This window comes from Triticum aestivum, chromosome 2D (genome assembly GCF_018294505.1).
Source record: "Triticum aestivum cultivar Chinese Spring chromosome 2D, IWGSC CS RefSeq v2.1, whole genome shotgun sequence".
NCBI lineage: Eukaryota > Viridiplantae > Streptophyta > Magnoliopsida > Poales > Poaceae > Triticum > Triticum aestivum.
Genome location: NC_057799.1, coordinates 64,377,339 through 64,383,758, shown reverse-complemented (window position 1 = coordinate 64,383,758; position 6,420 = coordinate 64,377,339).

Here is a 6,420-nt window from a genome sequence, read left to right as displayed (position 1 = left end):
TTTACAAACTCTGTTTGCTCTTGTTGTTGCAAATATGTAAAGCCAGCATTCAAGTTTTCAGCAAAGATTATGATTAACCACATTCACAATAACTCTTAGGTCTCATGTTTACTCATATCAATGGCATAATCAACTAGCGAGCAATAATAATAAATCTCAGATGACAACACTTTCTCAAAACAATCATGATATGATATAATAAGATGGTATCTCGCTAGCCCTTTCTGAGACCGCAAAACATAAATGCAGAGCACCTTTAAAGATCAAGGACTGACTAGACATTGTAATTCATGGTAAAAGAGATCCAATCATAGTCATACCCAATATAAATTAATAGTAATGAATGCAAATGACAGCAGCGCTCTCCAGCTAGTGCTTTTTAATAAGAGGGTGATGACTCAACATGAAAGTAAATAGATAGGCCCTTCGCAGAGGGAAGCAGGTATTTGTAGAGGTGCCAGAGCTCGATTTTGAAATAGAGATAAATAATATTTTGAGTGGCATACTTTCATTGTCAACATAACAACCAAGAGATGGCGATATCTTCCATGCTACACACATTATAGGCGGTTCCCAAACAGAATGGTAAAGTTTATACTCCCCCTCCACCAACAAGCATCAATCCATGGCTTGCTCGAAACAACGAGTGCCCCCAACTAGTAACAGTCCCAGAGGGAGTTTTGTTTGCAATTATTTTGATTTAGTTTGCATAAAGCATGGGACTGGGCATCCCGGTGACCAGCCATTTTCTCGTGAGTGAGGAGCGGAGTCCACTCCTCTTGAGAATAAGCCACCTAGCATGGAAGATAAGGGCAGCCCTAGTTGATACATGAGCTATTCGAGCATACAAAACAGAATGTTTATTTGAAGGTTTGGAGTTTGGCACATACAAATTTACTCGGAACGGCAGGTAGATACCGCATATAGGAAGGTATAGTGGACTCATATGGAATAACTTTGGGGTTTAAGGGATTGGATGCACAAGCAGTATTCCCGCTTAGTACAAGTGAAGGCTAGCAAAAGACTGGGAAGCGACCAACTAGAGAGCGACAACAGTCATGAACATGCATTAAAATTAATAAACATTGAGTGCAAGCATGAGTAGGATATAATCCACCATGAACATAAATATCGTGAAGGCTATGTTGATTTGTTTCAACTACATGTGTGAACATGTGCCAAGTCGAGCCACTTAAATCATTCAAAGGAGGATACCACCCCACTATACCACATCACAACCATTTTAATAGCATGTTGGCACGCAAGGTAAACCATTATAACTCATAGCTAATCAAGCATGGCACGAGCAACTATGATCTCTAATTGTCATTGCAAACATGTTTATTCATAATAGGCTGAATCAGGAACGATGAACTAATCATATTTACAAAAAAAGAGAGGTCGAGTTCATACCAGCTTCTCTCATCTCAGTCAGTCCATCATATATCGTCATAATTGCCTTTCACTTGCACGACCGAACGATGTGAAAATAATAAGAGTGCATGTGCATTGGACTAAGCTGGAATCTGTGAGCATTCAATAAACAGGAGAAGACAAGGCAATATGGGCTCTTGGTTAAGTCAACAATAATGCATATAAGAGCCATTTCAACAATTTAATCATGGTCTTCTCCTATCGACCCCCAAAGAAAAGAAAAGAAATAAAACTATTTACACGGGAAAGCTCCCAACAAGCAAAAGAAGAACATGAAATCTTTTTGGGTTTTCTTTTCATTATTACTGCTACAGCAAGAAAAGTAAACTAACTAAAAGCTACACTAAATATATTTTTTGTTTTTCTAAAGGTTTTTCAAACACACAAGAAGAAAGCAAGAAAAAGAAAATAAACTAGCATGGATATTACATTGAAAGAGTATGAGCACCGACATCTAGCAATGAGTGTGTGTGAACATAAATGTAATGTCGGTGAGAAATACGTACTCCCCCAAGCTTAGGCTTTTTGGCCTAAGATGGTTTATTGCCACGGATGGCCTGGCGGATATCCATAATTGTAGCTGGGGTTGTACTGCGCTGCGGCAGTTATTGTCTCCTGAGCTACAGCGTGACGGCGAGCTGCCTCCGTCCTCCTCTCGTACTCATCTGCCTCCTCTCTGGTAATAAAATGTCTTCCTTTTGCCTGATAATCAAAGAAGGCAGGAGCAGGGAGAGTAATACGGACAGCACGCCGTCTGTCAAAGATTAGTCGATACTGGAGAGGTGATTCATTCCTCTCGACAAACTGGTGATGAACCATAGCATTAAAGTCTAGATAAGTAGGAGGCAATTCAATATCATCATTCCGTATGGTTACACCAAGAAAATCAGCTAAGTGGGTTGCATAAATTCCACCAAAGAAATCTCCATTAAATCTATTATGATGCAACCTATGTGCAACAATGGCTCCCAAATTATAAGATTTGTCTCCTAACACAGCACTCCTAAGAATACTGTGGTGAGGGACACACATATGACATGCTTCATCTTTACCATTTATGCACCTACCTATGAAGAGAGCAAAATAATGTATAGCAGGAAAATGAATGCTCCCTATGGTAGCTTGTGCTATATCTCTAGATTCCCCCACGGTTATACTAGCAAGAAAATTTCTAAATTCAGATTTGCGAGGTTCACTAGCACTACCCCATTATGGAAGTTTGCAAGCAGTGGTAAAATCCTCTAAGTCCATTGTATAAGATTTCTCATAAAGATCAAACAGGACAGTTGGAGAATTACGTGAAGATGAAAATTCAAACCTCCTCACAAAGGAACTAGTGAGATAGTGGTACTGGCGGCACTTTTCTTCCTCGAAGCTCACAAGATCAGCGTTATGCAAATATGCGTTAAATTCTTCCTTGATTCCCGCTGGATCCATAAAGTTTTCTGAAGGCCATTCACAAGGCCGCACTGGAGCATCCCTTGGTGGCTCATCGTCAGCATCACGCATTGCAAGCCTGGGTCCTTGCTTCCTTGAAGAACCACCTTGGTACATTTTCCTAAGCATATTTCTTCCTCTGAATTTTTTTTGAAATTTTTAGTAACTTCAAATAAAAGTGAACCAAGCTCAACAAAATTGATAGCAACTACTCCTACAAGTGCCTAGAGCCTATATCATGCATCAGAACTACTTGGAACCATATAAATTTGACATGCAAGCTCAAGAACATGGTCATCTAGGCAGCACAAATTTGCAATGAATAAAGCACTAGAACAAAAACTAATTGGACGAATGGAGGAGTCACATACCAAGGAACAGTCCCCCCAAGCAGTTTTGTGAGAGGTGCTTTGAGCAAGGAGATCAAAAAAATCGCAGCAAAATGAGCTAGAACTCGTGCTTGAGCTGGATGGTGCTTTTTTTGGGAGGAAGAAGAAGTGTGTGGGTGCAGGAATAAGTGGAGGGGGCCACCATGGGCCCACGAGGCAGGGGGCGCGCCCTATAGGGGTGGGCGCGCCCTGGACCCTCGTGGCTAGGTGCTTTCCCCCCTGCTGTGTTCTCAGTTCTAGATATTCTCAAATATTCCAGAAAAATCATATTCCATTTTCAGGGCATTTGGAGAACTTTTATTTTCGCGGTATTTTTATATTGCATGGATAAATCAGAAAACAGACAGGAAAATACTATTTTTACTTAATTTCAACTAAATAACAGAAAGTAGAAGGAGGGTACAGAAGGTTGTGCCTTCTAATTTCATCCATCTCATGCTCATCAAAAGGAATCCACTAACAAGGTTGATCAAGTCTTGTTAACAAACCCATTCCGAATAACATGGAACCGGAGAAATTTCGAGTGACACTATGTTACCTCAACGGGGATATGCACATCCCCAATAATAAGAATATCATATTTCTTCTTGACAGTAGGAAGAGGAAATTCAAAACCTCCAAAAATAATCGATGGAATTTTTCCAATAGAATTGATACTGTGGACTTGAGGTTGTTTCCTTGGAAAGTGTACCGTATGCTCATTACCATTAACATGAAAAGTGACATTGCCTTTGTTGCAATCAATAACAGCCCATGCAGTATTCACAAAAGGTCTTCCAAGAATAATAGACATACTACCGTCCTCGGGAATATCAAGAATAACAAAGTCCGTTAAAATAGTAACGTTTGCAACCACAACAGGCACATCCTCACAAATACCGACAGGTATAGCAGTTGATTTATCAGCCATTTGCAAAGATATTTCAGTAGGTGTCAACTTATTCAAGTCAAGTCTATGATATAAAGAGAGAGGCATAACACTAACACCAGCTCCAAGATCACATAAAGCAGTTTTAACATAGTTTCTTTTAATGGAGCATGGTATAGTTGGTACTCCTGGATCTCCTAGTTTCTTAGGTATTCCACCCTTGAAAGTGTAGTTAGCAAGCATGGTGGAAATTTCAGCTTCCGGTATCTTCCTTTTATTAGTAACAATGTCTTTCATATACTTAGCATAAGGATTCATTTTGAGCATATCAGTCAAACGCATACGCAAGAAGATAGGTCTAATCATTTCCGCAAAGCGCTCAAAATCCTCATCATCCTTTTTCTTGGATGGTTTGGGAGGAAAAGGCATGGGTTTCTGAACCCAAGGTTCTCTTTCTTTACCGTGTTTCCTAGCAACAAAGTCTCTCTTATCATAACGTTGATTCTTTGATTGTGGGTCAATTTCTACATCATTATCATTACTAGGCTGAGCATCCTCATGAACATCATCATTAATATTATCACTAGGTTCATGTTCATTACCAGATTGTGTTTCAGCATCAGAAATAGAGATATCATTTGGATTCTCAGGTGGTTCAGCAATAGGTTCACTAGAAGCATGCAAAGTCCTATCATTTTTCTTTTTCTTCCTTTTAGAAGGACTAGGTGCCTCAATATTATTTCTCTGAGAATCTTGTTCAATTCTCTTAGGGTGGCCTTCAGGATACAAATTTTCCTGAGTCATTTTACCGGTTCTAGTAGCCACTCTAACAGCATAATCATTTTTCTTACTATTCAATTCATTGAGCAAATCATTATGAGCTTTAAGTACTTGTTCCACTTGAGTGGTAACCATTGAAGCATGTTTACTAATGAGTTTAAGTTTACCTTTAACATTAGCCATGTAATTACTCAAGTGTTCAATCATATAAGCATTTTGTTTTAATTCTCTACCAAAATAAGCATTGAAGTCTTCTTGCTTAACCATAAAGTTATCAAACTCATCCAGACAATGGCTAGCAAACTTAGTTGGAGGAATTTCAGCTTTATCATATCTATAGAGAGAATTTACCTTTACTACCTGTGTCGGGTTATCAAGACCATGAGTTTCTTCAATAGGTGATGAATTAAGACCATGTATTTCTTCAATAGGAGGTAAATTCTTAACATCTTCTGCTTTAATACCTTTTTCTTTCATAGATTTCTTTGCCTCTTGCATATCTTCAGGACTGAGAAATAGAACACCTCTTTTCTTCGGAGTTTGTTTAGGAATAGGCTCAGGAAGTGTCCAATTATTTTCATTGGTCAACATATTATTCAATAGAATCTCAGCTTCATCTGGTGTTCTTTCCCTGAAAACAGAACCAGCACAACTATCCAGGTAATCTCTAGAAGCATCGGTTAGTCCATTATAAAAGATATCAAGTATTTCATTTTTCTTCAGAGGATGATCAGGCAAAGCATTAAGTAATTGGAGAAGCCTCCCCCAAGCTTGTGGGAGACTCTCTTCTTCAATTTGCACAAAATTATATATATCCCTTAAAGCAGCTTGTTTCTTATGAGCAGGGAAATATTTAGCAGAGAACTAATAAATCATATCCTGGGGACTATGCACACAACCAGGATCAAGAGAATTAAACCATATCTTAGCATCACCCTTTAATGAGAACAGAAATATTTTAAGGATATAAAGGTAGCGAGATTTCTCATCATTAGTGAACAGGGTGGCTATATCATTTAATTTAGTAAGATGTGCTACAACAGTTTCAGATTCATAGCCATAAAAAGGATTAGATTCAACCAAAGTAATTATATCAGGATCAACAGAGAATTCATAATCCTTAACACAAATAGGTGAAGTAGCAAAAGCAGGGTCGGGTTTCATTCTAGCATTAAGAGATTGCTGCTTCCATTTAGCTAATAACCTCTTGAGATCATATCTATCATTGCAAGCTAAAATAGCTCTAGCAGCTCCTTCTTCCGGAACATAACCCTCAGGAACAACAGGCAATTCATATTTATTAGGGGGAGAGTCTTCATCATCACTTTCAATAATTTCATTCTCTCTAGCCCTAGCAAGTTGTTCATCAAGAAATTCACCAAGTGCCACAGTAGTATCAAGCATAGTAGTAGTTTCATCATAAGTATCATGCATAGCAGAAGTGGCATCATCAATAACATGCGACATATCAGAATGAATAGCAGAAGCAGGTTTAGGTGTCGCAAGCTTACT